This window comes from Pleurodeles waltl, chromosome 7 (genome assembly GCF_031143425.1).
Source record: "Pleurodeles waltl isolate 20211129_DDA chromosome 7, aPleWal1.hap1.20221129, whole genome shotgun sequence".
Lineage (NCBI taxonomy): Eukaryota > Metazoa > Chordata > Amphibia > Caudata > Salamandridae > Pleurodeles > Pleurodeles waltl.
Window position 1 is genome coordinate 763035968 of NC_090446.1, and position 21432 is coordinate 763057399.

At 44.9% G+C, this 21432-nt stretch overlaps 1 protein-coding gene across 1 annotated transcript in view; it reads right to left on the bottom strand.

Moving 5' to 3' along the window:
* The window catches only part of PCBD2 (pterin-4 alpha-carbinolamine dehydratase 2), a 483264-nt gene that overhangs the window by 219665 nt on the left and 242167 nt on the right, over positions 1–21432 (bottom strand). The window lies entirely within an intron of this gene.

Consider the following 21432-nt stretch of genomic DNA (forward strand, 5'->3'; position numbering starts at 1 on the left):
CACACTCAGCATGACTCAGCAGGTCAATGCCATCTCCTCTTCCTGCTACAACACTCTCCGCACGCTGTGCAAAATCTTCAAGTGGATTCCCATCGAAACCAGGAAAACGGTCACCCACGTCCTTGTCAGCAGGCAATTGGACTACGGAAACGCCCTATATGCAGGAATAACAACCAAACTCGTAACAAAGCTGCCAAGAATCCAGAACGCATCCGCCAGCCTCATTCTGGACATCCCACGCTGCAACCATATTTCCCCCCCACCTCAGAGACCTTCACTGGCTACCAGTACCAAAGAGGATCACCTTCAAACTCCTCATGCATGCACATAAGGCCCTCCACGACACAGGCCCAGCCTACCTCAACGACAGACTCACCTTCTACACCCCCACCCGCAATCTTCGCTCCGTCAGCCTCGCCCACGCCTCCACCCCCGCATCCGCTGCACCACCGCCAGAGGAAGATCCTTCTCTCACCTACCGCCAAGACCTGGAATTCCCTACCACTCCACCTTCGCCAGACCCAAGACCTCTTGACATTCAGGAAACGCCTCAAGACATGGCTCTACGAACAGTAGCCTTCCCCCCCCACCCCCCCCAGTGCCTTGAGACCCTAACTGGTGATTAGTGCGCTCTATAAATCCTTGATTGATTGAAAGTGAATAGGCTCTCTCCCTTAAAACATTGCTTCATCCCCAATTGGCATATCTGATCTACTTGTAAGTCCCCAGTAAAGTGCACTACATGTGCCCAGGGCTTTAGATTGAATGCTACTAGGGGGCCTGCAGCTTTGGTTGTGCCACCCACATAAGTAGCCCCTTAACCCTTGTCGCAGGCCTGCCATTGCAAGGCCTGTGTGTGCAGTTCCACTGCCACTTTGACTTGGCATTTAAAAGTACTTGCCAAGGCTTAAACTGCCCTTTTTCTACATATAAGTGACCCCTAAGGTAGGCCCTAAGTAACACAGGGGGCAGGGTGCTGTGTAGGTAAAAGGCAGGACATATATCTGTATGTTTTATATGTCCTGGTAGTGGAAAACTCTTAAATTCATTTTCCACTGCTGTGAGGCCTGCTCCTTTCATAGGCTAACATTAGGGCTACCCTCATACACTGAGTGGTAGATTCTGATTAGAAAGGGGTAAATAGGTCATATTTAGTAGAGCCAGAATGGTAACACAAAATCCTGCTTATTGATGAAGTTGGTTTTTATATTAATATTTTATAAATGCCACTAATCTGCACTTAAAATCCATCTGTGCCTTACAGCCTGTCTCCAGTCGAAGTCTGGGTTGGGCTGGTTGACATCTCCCTTGTGCATTTCACCCAGATAATCACAAGCACAGGATGCTCAGTCACACCAGCACACTGAACGGGTCTTCCTGGGTTGGAAGAGTGGAAGGCCTTACACTTACATTTCAAAGGACAGTGGCCTGCCCTCACACAATGGCCTGTCAAACCCTCTACTAGGACCCTGGCAAACAGGGTTGTACTGAAAGGGGACTTTGTGCACTTCAAAACCACTCTTTAAAGTCTCTCCTCCTTCAAAGACACTTTTGGGTATATAACCTGGGTCCCTGACCCCCACCAACAGAGACACTTCCTGGGACAGAGACACTGAACCAGATCCTGCAACCTGCCAAGAGGAGCTGCCTGGCTGCCCAAAGGACTCACCTGGCCTGCTTTGCTGTGAAGATCTGCTGCCATGCTGTTGCCCTGCTGCCCTTCTGGCCTCTGGCTCTGCTGTGAAGTTCCTTAGGTCTTAGGGCCCAAAATACTTTTTCTCTGCAAGGAAACTCCTTGTGCGGCGATAATCGAAGCGCAGCCTGCTCACCGGTGAAAGAATCAGTGCATTGCTGAACCAGAACGACACAGCCTGGCTCCCCCAGTGGAGATCCACGCAGCACCAGCATTGCGACAGGAACTTCGACACACAGCCATACCAGATCAACACGTTGCGGAGACGAACGACGCAGCCCGACTTCCTTCATGAGAAATCGACGCAGTGCCTGCCGTGCAACAAAAACTCCAACGCATCGCCCACCAGATCGACGCAGCACCTGTGACTTCGCCTGCACACCCAAGATTTCCATGCATCATCCCTGGGCGTTAAAAGACCCCACATAGCAGTGAGGATCCAAGCCCGCGCGCCGGAATTCGATGCAAAGCTGTCGCCGTGTGGAAAAGAATTGACGCATTGTCTGTGCGTGTCTGGAAATTCAACGCTCACCTTCCTTCTTACACGCATCTCCTCCTCTGCGGTCTTCATGGGTGTAATTTTGACGCATACAAGGAACTCTGAGCACGCAAGAGACAGTTGTTTAATTTTTAAAAACTTAAGACTATTTATCATTGCAACAGTGATATTTCAACTTGTGATTATCAAACCTTGATCGTTTTGACCTTAAATTAATCAGATAAATATCTTATATTTTTCCAAACCTGTGTGGTGTCTTTTTATGGTGTTCTCACTGTGTTATTGCATGACTTATTGCACAAATACTTTACACATTGCCTTCTAAGTTAAGCCTGACTGCTGAGGGCCAAACTACCATAGGGTGGTCACAGGATAATTTGGATTGTGTGCGATTTACCCAGACTAGGATTGTGGTCCCTACTTGGACAAGGGTGTATACCTCTGCCGGGGGCAGACTTATATAGTTTTGGGGGCCAGGCACCCATTGTCCCCATCCCCAGGACAATTACAGCCCTGGTGACCCCATCCTGTATTAGTAATGAGAAGAGGGGGCTGAACGCAATTTGAAAAGAGAAGGAGGGCCGCGTGACCCCCTCCCATAGTCATTAATGGTCCTGGGCAACCCATCCCACAAGGGGGCTCCTGCTGTGTCCCAGAGTGCCCACCCCCAGGACATAGTCATTTCCCTGCTGGCATTGACATGAGCAGGAAAACCTGTGTTTGCTCTCACTTGGCAAAAGCAATTTCAAAGCTCATGCAAAGAAAGAGCAAACACAAAATCTGCTCCAGTCGGAAGGGAGCATGAAAAATACTACTGCCTCTGAGAGCAGACTTTTCATCTATTTCCCTGCCCGTGCTTAAGCGGGGAGAGAAAGAGATGAAAAAATGTCTCCCGTCCACTGGGGGAAGCAGCTTTAGCGGCTCCTGGTGGGCAGGAGCAATACCTTCTACTGGATGCAGGGAGCCGAGTGGGGTTGTGGTGGCCTTGGGGTTCCTACTGAAGCCCCCTCAAGGAAATTTTGGGTGCCCCTGGTGGGCTCCAGGACACCTAGGGCCTGATTCTAACTTTGGAGGACGGTGTTAAACCGTCCCAAAAGTGGCGGATATACCACCTACTGTATTACGAGTTCCATAGGATATAATGGACTCGTAATACGGTAGGTGGTATATCCGCCACTTTTGGGACAGTTTAACACCGTCCTCCAAAGTTAGAATCAGGCCCCTAATTTCTAACGTTGGTGATCAGCGGTGAGGATAGGACTTGTGTTTGTACAGTAACATACAATAGCTACGTGTATACTGCCTAACCACAAACGTCAACTTGATTTTTCTCTTTTTTTCCGCAATTTTGTTTTCTCCTGGCCCCCAAAATACTTCCTGGTCCTCCTCCCTGAAAATATAAGTCTGTCATTAATGTTGGTGTAGCTCCCTTCCCAGCCTCCATGTCTCTCCTTCGTCCTGCAGTAGGGACGGTGTGAGGCAGGGAATACCTCGGTGTTCCACAATAGGACTCAAAGACACAGCAGGTATGGAGGGTCCCTCATCACAACTCGCCTCCGTATCTTTAATAAAATTATGACTTTCCGTCATAATTTATTAGGAAAATCTACATTTTATGTCAAGACCGGAGGCTCCTATTATGCTTGTTTAAAGCATGCCAGTTACTACAGAAGCTGCAGTGTGCACAGGTTTGCAATAAAACATCTTAAACACTTTGTTGTTAGATTAGTCAGCTGATCTCAGAATGTCCTCAAGTCTGGACCCTGCCCAAAAGGATTTAGAGGCCACGGCACCCCTGGAGGAATGAGCGCCAAATACAGAGGTATCAATACCTGCTAAGGACATGACCCATCTGATCCAACGAGCCAGAGTAGCAGAAGATACAGGAAGGTGGGGTTTTCAAATGGAAATAAGTTGGGAATGAGAGTACGTTCTGAGATCAAAAGTCCATTCATACACTGAGGCATTGTCCCACACAAAACTTGGGATGGACTGGAAAATAAGGGTAGAGGACTGAGTTAAGGTTAGTTTTCGTGCGCTTATTAACTGTAAACATTACCCTAGTGGGAGTATATTGATGGGAAGAGACATCTAAAGCTTAGATATCTGATAAACGTTTAATGAAAATCATACATAATAGCATAGTAAGCTTCATAGAAAGCATAGAGAGGTGTGTTGTCAGGCCATGAAACAATTTTAAAACCACATAAACATCCCATAATTTTGTAGATTTTGGAAGAGGAGGTTTAGAAAAACTTTACTCCCCTTAAAAGACGAGCAACAAGTGGATGTTCTACAACTGACTTGCTGTTAATGTGTGGATGATTTAAAGAATTGGCCGATCTGTAAAGGTAAATTAATCTGTAAGACTTACCTGCATTAGCCTCCGCAGCCAGAAAAATAACAATGAAAATTATATTGGTTTAAAAGGGATTGAGATGTTTTCCCACACCCCATCTAGACCAAGCTGATTTGTAGGCTTCGGTAGTTCCTGTAGCCCAGGCCAGATCAATTCTAAAGCTTGCGACAAAAAAGACAGAGGGAAGGTTGGGAATGCCCGCTAGCTTCCAAGCAGAGTGTGAGAGATTTGTTGGGAACTAGAGTGTGAGGCTGGCCCAAAGGATATAGGAGAAGGCTCGAAAAAGATGGAAGAAGAACAGGGAATCCAATGGTTAATTTTAGAAGCTGAGGAAACCATACCTGTGATTGCCAAAAGGGAACCACAATTAACAGAAAAGCTTCTTGGTTCCTCACCTGAGCGAGGACTCTGTTGATCTTTAGGAAAGGAGGGAAATGCATAATTGGTTGAAACCAATCAGTCCTGTAAGAATGTGTCTGTAGCTAGGACCAAGAATCTAGATGCCTACTGAAGAATTGAGAGAGGTGGGAATTTAGTTGAGAAGCAAAAAGATTTATGGTGAAGGGACCCCACCTTCGGGAAAGACTGGGAGATGGAGGAATGAAGTTTCCAATCGCTGAAGTCTCACAGATGACAGGAGTGCCAATCTGCAATGGAATTGAGATTGCCTGGTAAATATTCTGCTCTTACTAAACTATTGTTGTGGAGGCAGAACTCTTAGAAAGCTTTTTGGTAGTTCTGCAAGAGGCTTTGATTTGGTGCCACTAAGATGATTTATGTAACGTACTGCAGAGATTTTGTCCATGTGAATAAGAAAGGAACATTGGATTTTGTCCTTTGCCAGGCTTTTGATTACAAAGGAGCCCTCAAGCATCTCTAAACAGATGATCTGTAATTTGGACTCAGAGAGACCATGTAGCCCCAGTCCACACTGTTCCACAACGGGCGCCCCATCCTGTCAGACTTGCATCTGATTCTAATACAAGATAGGGGACTGATGCAAAGATAGTCCTGTCGTTCCAGGCATCATCACTGAAGTTCTAGGAGAGATTCTGGATCGATGCTGATAGCATCAGAATAAGCTAGACCTTTGTGTAGGTGGGAAGTTTTGAGACATTGAAGGGCCTGATAATGAAGGGGACCCAGGAAAATTGCCTGAATGGAAGCGGATCGAAGGCCTATTATTCTTGCTAGAGATCTGAGAGAAATTAGGGCTTTATGAAGCAACTGGAGGATCATTGTTTTGAATTATTTTACTCTCGATTTAGGAAGATGTAAAGTAGCACCTGAAGACTTTACTAGGAAACATAGAAAATCAATTCGCTGAGAAGGGACCAACATTGACTTTTCTGAGTTGACGAGAAACCCCAGCTCTGTGAGAAGGGAATGTGTAAGAAGATGGGATTGAAGAATCTGAATGTCTTGATTCATAAGTAAGATGTCACCTAAGTAAATTATCTTTCTGATGCCGAGAGATCTGAGGTAAGTGACTATGGGCTTCATAACATTTGTGAAGCACCATGAAGCCAAAGAAAGTCTCAGAGCGGAAAGGGGGGATGCGGACTCTCTGGGTGCCGCTGGTGAGATAGGTGACCCAGTCCAGGGCTCTGTCGCAGATTCCTGAATTGCTGAGGCGTGAGCGTAGGGTGTGGTGGCAGACTGTGCAGAACACAACAGAGGTCCAGGAGAATGAGGGCCGCGGTTTCGCCGTTGACCAGTATGGTTCTGATGTCGTCAGTGGCGGTGAGGAGGGCGGTTTCGGTACTGTGGTTGCTGCGGAATCCAGATTGGGAAGGGTCAAGGGTGCAGCTCTCCTCGAGAAAGCAGGTTAGTTGTCTGTTGACGGCCTTCTCGATGACTTTTCCCGGGAAGAGGAGCAGCGAGATCAGTCAGAAGTTACGGAGGTCCTTTGGGTCCGCCTTGGGTTTTTTGAGGAGGGCGTTGATCTTGGCATGTTTCCAGTTCTCCGGGAAGGTGGTGGACTCGAAGGAGCTATTGATTATCTTCTGTAGTTGGGGTGCGATGACGGAGCTTGCTTTGTTGAGGATGTGGTGAGGGCAGGGGTCAGATGGAGAGCCGGAGTGGATGGTGTTCATGATTCCGATGATGTCGTTGACGGGGGTCCTGGAGAGCAGGAGGTTGGTCAGAGGTGAATCTGTGGTGTTGGTGGTTGCCAGGGGAGGGGGGGGGGGGGAATCTGGGTGATGAAGCTGTCGTGGATTTCTACAATCTTGCAGTGGAAGTAGGAGGCAAGGGAGTCGCAGAGGTATTGGGGTGGCAGGATGTCATTGGAGCTAGGGTTGGAGAGTTCAGTTGACAAGCTCCTTGTGGCTGTGTGCGTTGCTGATTCGGTCTTTGAATTCGGTTCGGATGAGTTGGTGGTGTGTGCAGATGGCGTTTTTGAAGGCTGGGTGGTTGTTCAGAGTCTGATCTTGGCGTCACTTTCTTTCTAGTCTTCGGCAGTTTTGCTTAGATTCACAGAGGTCGGCGGGAAACCAGAAGGCCTTTCTGTCGGTGTGTCTGTTGGAGGGATTCTTGATTGGGGCAAGAGTATTTGCACAGGTGTTGACCCATTGCCTGAAGTTGCAGGCAACTGCATCAGTGTTGGTGGTGTCCATGGGTGGGTTCTGGGAGAGGGTTGCGATAAGTCGGGCTTCAGTGACCTTGTTCCAACTGCGGTGGGAGATCGGTTGTGGGTGGTGGTGTGTTGTGGGTTTCTTGAAGAAGTGGATGCAGCGGTGATCTGTCCAGTGGAGTTCAGTGGTGTGGCTGAATGAGACGTGATTGCTGGCGAAGAAAATAGGGCTGAGTGTGTATCCTGCGGAGTGGGTCGGTGTCGTGACAAGCTGTTTGAGGCTGAGGTTGGAGAGGTTGTCGAGCAGGGTGGCGGTGTTGTGGTCGTTGGTGTTCGAGGTGGAAGTTTAAGTCCCCGAGGAGTATGTCGTCAGTGGGTGCGAGAGCGTGCATGCGGATGACGTCTGTGATGGAGTCGCTGAACTGCGGTCGGGGGTCAGGGGGCCTGTAGATGACGGTCCCTCGGAGGGTGGTGTTTGGGTCACTGTGGATCTGGAAGTGCAGGTGCTCGGAGGTGCTGAGGGTGTCTTCGGTGCTAGTCGTGATCCTGAGGGTGTTCTTGTGGACGATGGCGATGTCTCCTCCTGGTTTGTTGGAGCGGCCCCTAAGGGTGATCTTGTAGCTATCGGGGATGGCTATGGCGATGTCAGGTGCTGAGGAGGGGTTCATCCAGGTCTCGGTCTGGAAGGAGACTTCTGGGAGGCTGAGTAGATTCCATAGCTCTACTGCAGGCTTGTGGACGGAGCGGGTGTTGAGGAGGATACATCTGAGATGGTCGAGTCCTGCCTTGGTTGGTGGGTCATTGGCGTGGAGGCTGGCGAAGGTGCAGTTCCGGCAGGAGAAGGGTCTGCCTGACGGTAGTCGGGAGAGTGCCCAGTGTTGAGGGCGCAAAGGGTGGTGGCATCGTAGACGTGCGTGCCGGCCATGGGGGGACTGGATCCAGAGATTGCCTAGCGCAAATGGGCTTGTCTTTGGCGCGCCAGTGGCGTGGCAACACAGCAGCCGCCATTAAGTAGGGAGGTGGGGGGAGGAGAGGATAGCTGGGAGGCAGGAGTGGAGGCAAAAAACTGCACCAAAAAGGGGCCGACCAGCAAAAAGGGGGCAGCAGCAGTGGGGGAGAGAGAGAGGAGTGGAGAGAGAAAGAGAGAAAGAGAGAGAGAGCGAGAAGTGGAGAGCGAAAGAGAGAGAAGTGGAGAGCGAAAGAGAGAGAGAGAAGTGGAGAGCGAAAGAGAGAGAAGTGGAGAGCGAAAGAGAGAGAGAGAAGTGGAGAGCGAAAGAGAGAGAAGTGGAGAGCGAAAGAGAGAGAAGTGGAGAGAGAGAGAGAGAGAGAGAGAGAGAGAGAGGGAGAGAGAGAGAGAGAGAGAGCGGAGTGAGAAAAACGAGGAAAAGAGTAGCGCGAAGCAAAAAGGAGCACAAAGAACCAGAAGGGACAGAAGTGAAGCAGAGCAGAGAGCAAACCAGAGAAAGGAGGAGAAAAGGAGGAGAGAGGCAGAAGGTAGCCTAGTAGGAAAGCTAGGCTCTCCCACTAGACTCCAGGGATGAAGTGCAGGCAGAAGCCTGTGGGTGGAGGAGGGCCTCGAACTCCTGACAGGGGTCAGGAGTCCAGAGGAGCCAGGGAAAGGGCTCTACTTGCAAGGTGGAGCCACGGGAAGCAGAGCAGTGCACTGACCAGGTCATATAATCCCCTACGTGTGAAGATGGCAACCACTCTGGAGAATGAGGGTGGTATATAAGGGAGGGGTCAAACATAGGAGTCCCTTCAGTGTCCAGCACAGTCTTAGCTAGAAAGGGATCAATCTTAGATTTTGTTTTCTTTTTAAGGAGATAGGGGGAGAAGGAAGGATTGTCAACCCCAAAATGTTCAGCATAGTTATCTGCATCCCCCATGTCGTTGTGTCTAAAATATTTCAAATAATTAATTGTTGGGGCGCATCTTGAAGGTTTTTTTATTTAGATTTACACTTGGTGTGGGCTAAGGGATTACTCTCCTCTACAGGAGGCCTGGGAGGAGCACTGTCCTGGTTCTGGTTCAAGGGAACTTCTCTAGTCAAACCTGTGGAATCAACAGTAGACGTCGCAACTGGTTTCTTTTTAGAAGGCATGAAACAATGAAAGATGGCCCAATAAAGTCTGTGATATCATACTTTTCATGAAATTCTCAATGTTTTGGACATATTCTCTCTATGGAAGTCGCAATGGCCTAAACAACTGAAGAATGAATAAAATCATTCAAATTATTTTTTAACGCTTCATATCGTCTTCTACCTCATTTAATGAAAAGGAGCCGTCAATTTCCATGTTTTATTTAATCTGGACCAAGTAAGGTGAAGAAAGGGTTAAAATGTAGCAGGAAACATGAATGGGAGTGGAATTAAGCAATAATCACACCCCCGGGTGTGTACTTGCCATGACAGACCAGTATAACGAAGGGAAGGTGGGAAGAGATAGGCCACGCCCCTGGTGATGACAAGGCACATCAGAGGAGCGAAGGGAAAGCTCTGATGGGTCTACTAATGAAGCCGGAGGGAATAAGGGCTGTAACTGGACCACGTTCCCCAGCAAAAAAGATGAAGTAAAGCGGGAGAGTATGCTTCGACCGGCAATGAAGAGCAATAAAGCAATGCGACACTGCAAAGCCGCTGCCAAAATGGAGGCGAGGTAACCAAAACTGAACACAGCAAGTGCGCACAGAGGGAAGAGGCTAAGACGAGCACAACACGCTCAAGAACAGTACAGCCACATGTATTAATGAAACAACCACAATATGCATTTAAAAAAAGTAATACAACATATTTATATTAGCAAAATATGAAAACATAGAAAGGTACTTATCTTGACTGCGAGCAGCAAGAAAAGAGAACTGTTCGCAGTCAATGAAGACCTTATACATTCAGTTGGTTCATGATTGGTTGTGATGATTAAACTTTTCACCCATTAGCTAACATGTTAAGCCTTTTGGGAGTAGTAGTTTTACATTCTTGACTGCTGCAATAGAAATTAAAGCAAGATTAGAAAGCATAATAGGTGCCTCCGGTCTTGAAATACAATTGGGAATCCAACAAGTCAATATACGCTCATTGTATTTGAAAGTAATTTCAAATTATCATCTCTTAAATACAAACATTCCAAGAATGATTACGAGTCTTTTGCGTCCTTCCATATGAAAAATGCATCATCCATTAAATGTTTCCCATCCCTGGATCTTTTAAAAGAAAGGATTTATAACGTTGTTAGAAATGGGGTTTCTGGATAGTTAGGGAGTGCACCTAAGCCTGGCAAAACCCACCATTCTAGCCAGGGCAAGTAAGTTACACACCAAAGATATCCTGTGCTCACCCCCGGTAGCTTGGTACAGAGCAGTCAGGCTTATCTCCAGAGGTCATGTGTAAAGAGTTTGTGCAACTCATTCGCACTTGTGACACAAGAAACACACCACAAAAGAGACTCTACTCAATATTATATAGAAATATAAGTATATTATACATAAATCATTGACCAATAAGAAATAAAGGAGTGAATACTTTGCCACTAGGCAGTTGTCACAAACACCAAAATGAGTGCAAAAAGTAGACCACTGTAAGGTTGTCAAACATCCTGAAAGAAAACATTACTGTGCATATTATGCAGTCCCCTGATAGAGTACCTGTTATCTTGATCAGCATAATAAAAAACGACATGTACCATACTATCCGGGCATGTGGTTGTGATATACTTGTTTCCCGAACACTGTAAGGTATAAAAAGGCATCCAATAACATTTACAGCAGGTAATGAACTAAGCACATCAGTCACCATAAACATCAATAATAATACGCCCAAGTGGTTTTAAAAACCCTTGTGCTCCTATTAACAGGGTTACGGTATTCCTGGTTGAACAAAATGGCTTGCTGGGATAAAATGCAGGCCGCAGGAGCACCTGCGTGCCTACTACTTGTCATATGGTATTTTCAAAAGGTTCTTATGGGGGGGCCTCCGTGGAGATCTCACCCCATCAAGCAAGTAAGAAACGTCCCTCCTCCATATTAAGATCACACCAGCAAAGGGCAGGGGGCTTGTGCATGGAGTGCTGTATAGTCGAACTCCCCCCTCAGGACAACCACATGCAAAGAACACAAAGAAATGTCCCAGGGCGGCTGCCCGCACACATGCGGTGTAGCCACAATAACCCTGATGTCCCCCATACTTCGAGTCGGCACCTGTGATGGCTGAAAGGCAACTGTTACGGTCCTTGAGCCATGCTCCTGGCAGTTCTCCCAGCGGGTTGGGCAATGCGGCGTCTTGCTCTCTCTCAGCAGGTAAGGAAATGTGGCGTCTTGCACTGGCCGGAGAGGGCAGTGCAGATGTAATCCATGGGAGCATGGAGGACCAACGCCGCTCCCAGGACAAGGGGGCACACGTCCGTCCCAAAGTATTTCTCACAGCGCACATTGTGCAATGTTTGCAACTTCTCCAGGGGAAGCGCTCACCCCCAGGGTGCTCTCTACGCTTGACGATAAGTTGCTTCTGAGGCTGCATGCCTCGATCACCATGGCAGCCCAGGCCTTGGCAGGAAAGTCCACAATGCAGTGAAGCCTGTTCTCTGCGGTTTCTGGCACCGCATGAAGCGCTGCCTGTTCCTGCACCACAGGGTGCTAAAAAACATTGGGCAGTGAAATGGAGGACAAAGTAGATAAGCAGGCGCTAGTTCAACAAAGCACTCAACCTGCGTTAAAGATCACAACGCTCTACAGTGGCAGGGCCAAGGGCAGCAACCAATGCACTCCTTGCTCTGGGCCCCTGGGAGAACACTTGCACAGGGGGTCCAAATCGGCAGTAGTGGTTTGGCAGGCCAGCACAACAAAACTAATACCCCCCAGGGTGATCTCTCCTGATAGCACAAAGCACTTTGGCAGTCCAATGTCAGCGTACATCTGGCAGCAGGGCAAAAGGCAAAAAAACAATCCAGAGGATTCCTTTGTGCCACTTAGCAGCAGGTAGCAGGGCAACAAAAGAGCAGTATAGATGAGTTCTTTGTACACTCCAGTAGTCCTTCTGACAGAGGTTCAGTCCCGGTTCCAAAAGTGCTCTAAAAACCATGGGGTCGGAGTCCCTGTACTTATATTCAGAAAGTACCTTTGTTCAGGGGGTAACTTAAAAAAGCCCTTTCATGTGAAGCACAACAATCTTTCAACTCAGCCCTGTCTCCAGACACCAGTTGGGGGCAATCATCCCAAATTCTGGGGGCAGGACATAGCCTATTCACATGTAAGATGTGAACAACCCTCCCTATCTCCAGCCAAGGATGACTCATTTTCCGTCACACCCAGCCCCTCCTGTGTGATGGCTGTCTGGAAAGTATGCACCATGTGGAGCGGTCTCTCTGTCCCACATGTGGATTGTAGTCAGGCTGCACAGCTCTAGAGTTATAAGCTCACAGAAATGCCCACAAATAGTAATGTAAAATCCAACTACACCAGTAAGCTGGATTTCTCACTACCATTCCAAACATACCCACGCTACTCCTTATAGATCAGTAATTACCACTTAGACAGAAGGGATTTCCCAATGCAAATCTATGAGAGGAGCAGCACTCACAGTAGTGAAAAACAAAATGGGCTGTTTGACACTACTAGGACAAGCAAAACATAAGAGTACATCTCCTATCTTTTATATACACAGCACCCTGCCCAAAGGGCTATCTAGGGCCTACCTTAGGGGGTGTAGTAAAAAGGGAGTTTGGGCCTTGGCAAGTACTTTGACTAGCCAAGTCAATGTGGCAGTACACTGGGCACGCAGGTGCTACAGTGGCAGGCCTAAGACAGGTTTGAAAGGCTACTTCTGGGGTGGCACAATCAGCACTGCAGGCCTACTAGTAGTATTTAATTTACAGGCCCTGAGTATACGATATACCACTTACAAGAGACTTACAGGTAAATTAAATAAGCCAAACAGGTGTAAGCCAATTATTCCAAGTTTTAGGGTAGAGGCACAAGCACTTTAGCAATGATTAGCAGTGGTAAAGTGTCCAGAGTCCTAAAGACAACAAAAAGCGGGTCAGAAAAATAGGAGGAGAAAGGCAAAACATTTGGGGAGAACCCTGCAGGAAAGGCCATTTGCAACAGTTATGTACTTCTTCCATTTGAAAACTGGTTAACAAAAGGCACTGGCCATGCTTCAGGAGAAAACATTACCCCCTAATAAAAGTTCCCTTCTTTTTAGATAATATCCATCTTTGAAAAGATGGAAAGGTTTCTCCTAACACCTCACGTGCAAAAACCAATTATGAAGTAAGTAGGAATTCCATGTAGACAATTTGTCTTATCAAGCAACCTTCTCAAGGCTGAGGCACATTAGCATAGAGTCCTTCCACATTGCTGATCATAGATAGTTCCATTTGTCTACTTAAGACCCTATTTTCAAAAATGTTATTCATCTTGGTTGTGTCTCATTCACAACAGCAATTGGTCATGAAAGAGCAAAGAAATTGAAGACTACAGAGTAATTAGGGGCTCTAAAATTGAATATGTCCCTGAAACTGGTGGGCCAAATCAAGTGTAGTTTTAAGTGCACCTTCGTCAGGGCATAGGTTGTTGGAGTTTAGGCATTGATGTTTTGAAGAAAAATAGCTTCTCTTTCACTTGTCCAGCAATATACCTTCTCATTGTTAATCAGATAATTAAATTATCAGCTCTATTGTTGGGTTGGATTTTTGACCAGGAGTTGCAAATGATTATCATTTTGAAAGTGTTCACTCACTTCATCCTCATGTTTATTGGGGACCAAGAGATCAATTCTTCTCTACACTATTTGAAGTGTTCTTTGTCTCATAAGATAAAAGTTATTCATAGATTAAAGCAAAGCTATGTTTAATCTTTCTATTTGTTGAATATGTAATTGCATGGTTTGAAAATGAAGCATAATCATACAGCAGTTTCATTAGAATTCATGTATCAAGCAACGTTGGATGCACTGAATTTTGACATTTGTGTCAGAACCCTCCATTTCTTCGAACACGGACTACCCAATTGATAAATAGCCAACAAACGTATTTTTACATGTGGTGGAACTGGGAGACAGGCTAAATGGCTGTTTTCCTTAAAACTTGGATGTGCAAAGGGCTTTTCTGTCCATAAACCCAACCGGGGGGCTCACAGTGTCTCGGGGGGGGAAGATCACTGCTGAAAAAATGTGTCAAGAAGCTATGGTGAGGCTAATAGGAAGCGGCAGTAAATAAAGGGATAAAACGTCCAACAGGAAACAGTGTATTCTAGAGACAATCTGGCACCTGTGGTGAAAGAGCAGCTTCCATGTGTTGAGAGCTTTGTAAACCTCCCCATAGCAAAGTCGATGAAAGCTTCAATAAATGAGGTGGACACTATAAAAATACTGGACCTTCCGTGAAACATGGTGCGTGTCTTGGTGTATGAGCTGGAGGTGTTCTCACATGGTATTGACACACCAGGCATGGCCACTCTGTAATGGAGGGGTACAAGGATTTCCGAGCCTCTGTGTCTAGGAGGAAATCTGCTTCCCTGTCACAGTCTGTCATAAGTCATGACCAGAAAAGGTTTTGAAGAAATAAGAACATTTTCTTAAAGCTCGGAACTTCATAGAAAGAATTTAAAAGAGTGACTAGCTGACTGCTGAAGACATAAGGAAGGGCCAAGAAGAGATGTAAGTCCCTGAATGACATTCTTTTCAAACTGGACAACGTAGTCGTGGCTGTGGAGCTACCACATGAAAACAGACTCCTGGGATGAATCACAGAAAGTAAAGTGGTGGTTGCAGGCACATAGTTCAAATGAGTTCAAGGTCATATAAACAAGTTAGACAAACTATAAGGTTTGGAAAATTGTCCTCATGGCTGCAAATCTGAAGGGCTTCCGTTTTCTAAGGACGGAAGAGGAAAACATACTACATGTTATAACCTGGTGTGCTTGTGCTCTTTGTTTCCTGTGTTGTCATTGTTTTCTGGTTGCACGGGTGTCAATCACTCTGTTATGCACTTTTAATTGTTTCGGGAAGGTGCCATGTACTTTTCACCGTGTTCTAGTTATGCAGGTACCATTTATAATGCTATGACCTTTCCCTGTTTTCTAATGCAGTGTACTCTGCTGCACACTTTTAGGCATGATAAGTACTTTAGTTTGCATGCACGGTTTCAAAATCTGTTTACTTAAGTGTTAATGCAAACAAGCGGTGCTAATTATTTAAAAGCCTTGGTTTATTGCTGTCCTCAAGGTCACCTAATAGTTGTCTGATGTTTATTTGACCCACTGCTTTAACAGTAAATTCTGATTAGTTAAAGCCTCTGTGTCCTGCCGACCTTAAATAATAAGCAAGCTTACGGGATGACTTATTTGCTCTACTGCCCTACCATTTAATTAAAGACCTCAACTCCCTGCCAGAGACCTACTTCTAAATGACAGGAACCACTCCATCCTGAGGAAGTCTCCAGTGCTTGATGGGTTTGTTTACTCAACCTTCAATTTCCTGGCCCAGAGACAGCCTTCTAAGTGACAGGAATTACTCTCTAATCTTCTAGAAGGCTCCAGATAAACGTGTGTATGGCAGGCTAATAATACAGCTTTCAAACACAGCACCCTACTTGGCTTTGCCAAGCCTTCTTGAGAGAGAGCTGTCTCTTCCATCAGGGCCATCCTTGGGTTCAAAGACCCGCCCCCCTGATGAGAACAACCGGGACATCTTCCCCTGGAAACTGGGGGCTACCAACCTCTTTTGGAACTCTGTCCCTTCCAGAGAGCTTCCAACAATCTTGAACTCTGGAACCTGGCCAATTAGATAGCACTGCCAAGCCCCCCCATCGTCTTCCCTACACCCATCTTTTCACCTTTTAATCCAACGATTCCAGACTATTATACAGACATCAGATTAGTGCACTAACCAGGTGTTTCTAGCTTTGGAATTCCTTTTTTTCAAGAGCACACTAACAATTTGAATAAGAAAGTCTTTGGTAAAAAAAAAGTACAAGTAGTGTGTGAAGTAATACAATGTTAAGGACAGATAGATTTCTGAATCATCTGAGCAGAGGCTAAAGGATATGCACCCAGGATTTAGGGCCTGATTACAACTTTGGAGGAGGTGTTAATCCGTCCCAAATGTGACAGATATACCACCAGCCATATTACGAGTGCCATAGGATATAATGGACTCTTAATACGGCGGGTGGTATATCCATCACTTTACCGTCACTTTTGGGACGGATTAACACCTTCTCCAAAGTTGTAATCAGGCCCTTAGTGAAGGGGTCTGTCCTCAAGGACCCTTCACAGGGACTTGAATTGCTTATAGTAATTCTTGTTTGGTATGTTTTATTAAGGACTCACACCTCAAACTGATTGTAAAGCATTCATATATGGGTGTCTGAAATGATTGTGCTATTGTTGCAGAATGTCTATCTTGACTGAAGGAGTGTGCCTTGCCACTAGAACGTGAGGGGTCTTGTTCAGAAGGATTAATATCCCCAGCCACTCTTTATGGGAGCTCCAAGGTACACCAGAACCACTGCGCATTCTCTCTCTCTCTCTAACCATGTTCTTGTGCCCCCCACCGAGTTAGTCACTGGTTTCAGTCATCTCTTCTGATACTAAGGGTTAGCCTCAAGGGTATGTGGTAGAACGTCTTCATTTCTGCACTAGTTCTGGTCATTCAGAAGAATTGGCCTTGGTGTGATATTACAGAGTTAATGAGAATTTGTTATGAATACTCCAGACTTGCCTTGCAACAAAAGCCTGATCTGATTAAAACAGAGCATCACACCCTCTCCAGACCATTGCATGAGGGAACATTAAGGGAGTAGAGATACAACTAGTGGTTACCAAGGACCCTACGAAGAGTTGAAATTCTGAAGAGGATGGCACTGAAAAACAAGTGCTAAAGCATAACAATGAGCATATCTTCTTATTTAAAGACTGAAATGGGAAGACAGTCCTAAAAGAAGTGCTTGAAATACATAATACAAAGAGAACTGTGTATTGTTGATATACCTGCATCTGTGTGGAACCCTATTAAGCTACAACTGAACCACAAATATGAAATGTGCATGTCAATACAGATAGGGATTGCTAGATATTGTCTGGTGGTGTAAGTGACCATTTTGGTTTGCATGGACCAGCTGACTTTTGAAACTACATTCCTACCAGTGATAGACTTGACAAGGGGTTAGGGGTGGAGACAGAGTGTTTATAGTACTACCCATAGTACCTTTTTTCAATCACCCATTCTCCCATTGTTTTCCAGTACACTCCTTTTCTGGGTCCAAGTTCTACTAAGAGATAGTGAACTAAAGCAGATGATCATGGTTGAAATATTGAAAAAGCTGTATTAATAGCTAAAGGAGGAGATCACTTATTAATGCTGGCACCTCTATAAATTGTGATCAAAACTGCAGCACTAAAGCTCCTCCAGGAAAGTAGCCAGCCAACTTACAATACCATTGTTCAACAGGAATGTGTATATTAATATGACTGTTCTGCTTTTAAGATCACAATGCAGAACATATTTGGCAGCCATCAACACATGCTCTCACTACACAATGAATGCCTTTAATCTGTGCCAAGGAAATCCGTCTCCTGGGCACCTTAGTACAGTTCACCTCCTTAACAGCAGAATCAACTTGGCCAGAACATAAAAGTGCTTCTAATCTAATGAGGAGTTACAGAACAATGCATTGGTCCAAATGGTTGATTTGTCAACTATCATACAAGATTGGATACATTTGTTTCGGCAAATAAATCACTGAACATACAAGAGAAAGGGATAATGCGGTGGTGATCAATCGCTATGTGCAGGTTTGCTAACTGATTTCCTCGGTCCACTTCCTCTGAAACACCGCCCATACTAGAGGAAACAGATGATGTCAGGGGTGCTACAACTAAAGAAGAAATTAACAGACAGACTGCTCAGAAACTGCTTAGGCTGTGGTGGGCTGGGTAGGATGTTTTAGGCAAAAGTGCTACATAACCCAAGATATCAAACTCCATCCTTTGGCAACTATAGAGATCAAACAATCAAATACTTATACCCAATAGTCTATCTCTGCTGTGTATTGATAGACTATTGCCATAAATGTGTCTTCTGTCCACTCAAACAGTGCACATTGGCAAACGGTATTTGATAAACAAGAAACAGAAACCTTACAACTGCATAACTATTTTAATGAACAGATTGATCATACATCAGGTTCAAAACTACCCTATGGCTCAATTTTTGTGTCATTAAAAAGTAAAAAAAAAAAAAAAAAAAACGAACACTTTTAAAATAACCTACCAAATGGATTTACACAAACATATCAGAATCTGTATTGACCACAGAGCAATGAACTGCCTTACTGTAAACAACTTAGTTCTGCCATTAGCACTGGTTCTCCAGGATTATCTCAAAGGTGTGGTAAATTACATTTTGATGGCACTGCAAGGATCATATTACCTGGTATTTCTTATGGAAGGCTATGAATATAATAGTACTTTTCGTGTGAAAATCATATGCTTTAACTATTATGTAATAACTCGTGTTCTCTGTAAGCCTCTAAGGAAATCCCAACATTTTGATCTTTTCTCAGGCAAAGAAAAAACGCACAATGAAACGTAAACGTAGTGCCACTTATTTAATGCTATTACTTGGAGCCCTGGACCTTCGCATTCATACTATGGATTCTTTCCAGTCATATAGAGGGTGGATTTTACATGGACTAATCTATGATAGCTAATGGACTCCCGTTTGGATGCACATAATTAATGTATGCTGGGTGTTTGACTCTTGCTGTACCCAACAATGTAAGTATTGTATTTGCATTTCTGTGTATAAGCCTGTTTTCTTTCTTTTCCTATGTTACTTTCTTGACTTGGTTGCATAGACTGATTTTGCATGGATTTTGGATTATTTCCATTTGACAGCTAATGTTTTGATTTTTAATAATTTTGTGAACGATCCCCTTGATAGCACTTTATCTTTTAGATTAATGATACTCAGGCTCCGGAAGGGCTATTGAGTTGCTTATCCTTTTCATGGGCAAAGTGGACAGAAACGCTGACTCGCTGAAAATGTTGTGCGACTATGTGGTTGTGAAAACATCTCCATATCACTTGGTCATACACAAACTGGCATTACACATGGGGGCTAGAGCTACACGGTTGTGGACTAAACCACAAGACACCGAGGAATCTGAAGGAAGCTTATCTGAGTGCACCCTAAGACAAGAAATCCAAGTAATCAGCTGGTCCCTTGCCTTTTTCCATCGGTAGTATAGGAGGTATTTCTGATTAATAAATAATGCTTGCTTAGTGACATGAATGCTTTGAAATTGAAACGTGTCTGATGCAATACAGCACAATGATGTTTTTTAGACTGGCCAAACTAGGCTTTAACGAAGGCCTCTATGCTATCCTAAACTTCAATGTGACTGTTTTAATTTCCTTTACTGCCACACTCAACATGCGAATCTGAAGTGCTCTACAGACATATGTTGTTCTTAATGAAATCAGCTTTACTCTCAAACGTAACTGTTCAAGGGGCTTCCATTCTTCCTTACTATGACCCTGAGAGACTACTCATTTCATAATACTGTCATTGATTTGTATTATTCTGCAATGTGATTCGCTGAGCCTAAGCAACATTTTGCTCACCTTATGCTGACTGTATGTGTACTGTGCATTTTCCTCCGAAAGAGGGCTCATTCTGGTGGTGAGCCATACTAAGTCTCTAGCTTTCGGAGTCAATTTCTTGATTCTTAAAGAGCAGACCATGGAATATTTTGATGATTGACTTTATACTACATTTGACAGAACGTTTTGCTAATTCCTTAACATATTACTTCTCTAATGATTTAAAACCTTTCATAAACCTTCATAAATTGCAACCTATACTTGCTTCAAGGCATATTTAATTGAGGACGTGATTTGATTTCCTAACTGAAATCTGATCTACTAAGGGGCACATGTCTTCATATGTTCTTGAGGACACCACCACCTCTGGTCCTGCGTAGACACCTTATCTATTATTTTATCAAATTATATAAGATAGCATTAACAGGAGTAATGTCACACTCTATTTTCTCCAAAGTGCTTGGCAACTATAACTTAACTGCTTTTATACTTAATCTGAACTCAAGAATCTGCCATTAAAGGCATCAGGATTCTTGTTCCATCTGTCCAAGCCAACACAATAAACCAGTGTTATCGGGTTTTTAAAACCTACAAGACTGCAGCCTTTAAAGATCCAACCAAAAATGTGTGACATTTAAAAGTGCTCTGTGCATTACACATTTCCAGACAAAGAAACTGTAACCTCAAGAAGAGGTTAGATGATTTGAGAACAAAATAAGGCTAACTGGCATAGAAGAGGTTAACAGATTTGAGAAGGGGGATTCATTTATTTAGGGTCATTGTTGGGAAAGTGAAAAAGTTGAAAGTAAAGGCCTTTGGGAGGGGAGGTGTGAAAGACGATGTGACAAGAGTAGAGCAAAATGTTTGTTTAGCTTTTACACAGCGTTTGACTGTGTTGTTGAAGTCTTACTCTGGACGATACCAATAAGTACCAGGATCTGTGTCTGCCCACTACTTAAATCTGATAGGCTTTTCTTACTCTTTTGTGTTTGTGTCTCCTCTGGAGCATAGTTTATTTTCCCAATCTTTTGACTGAATGACTCGTATCTTTTAACAGCTCCACTTTAGTGTACTTTATGCTTCTGCATCACAAACCCAAGCACTCCGCTGCTCTACCCCGAAGCATGTCCACTGACCCCTTACTCTAGACTATCCCCTTCAGCTTTTTTTTCATTTTATTTAAACATAAACACCCCGCTCCCCAAGTTCATACACTGCTCTCCTCTCCAGCTTGTCTGCATTTAATTTACTGCCCACCTCTCGCATGCTCCAGTGTCACAACTCCTCTTCCTGGTTACAAAAAAAAAAAAAAATTCCAGTGGTCCCTGCATCTGCAATTTGCTGCGAGGCTGCTCCGCTTTACAAAAAAATATGGGGGTTATTACAACTTTGGAGGAGGTGTTAATCCGTCCCAAAAGTGACGGTAAAGTGACGGATATATCACCAGCCGTATTACGAGTTCCATAGGATATAATGGACTCGTAATACGGCTGGTGGTAAATCAGTCACTTTACCGTCACTTTTGGGACGGATTAACACCTCCTCCAAAGTTGTAATAACCCCCTATGTGTCAAATATGTGTGGATCGCCATCTTACCTCAACAGGAACACAGATCATACTCTTCCACAGGGGATGCTGTCCTCGTACTCCACCATGTGCCATGACAAACCAGGGTCCTCCAAAATGGATCCCACTGGCTTCAGTA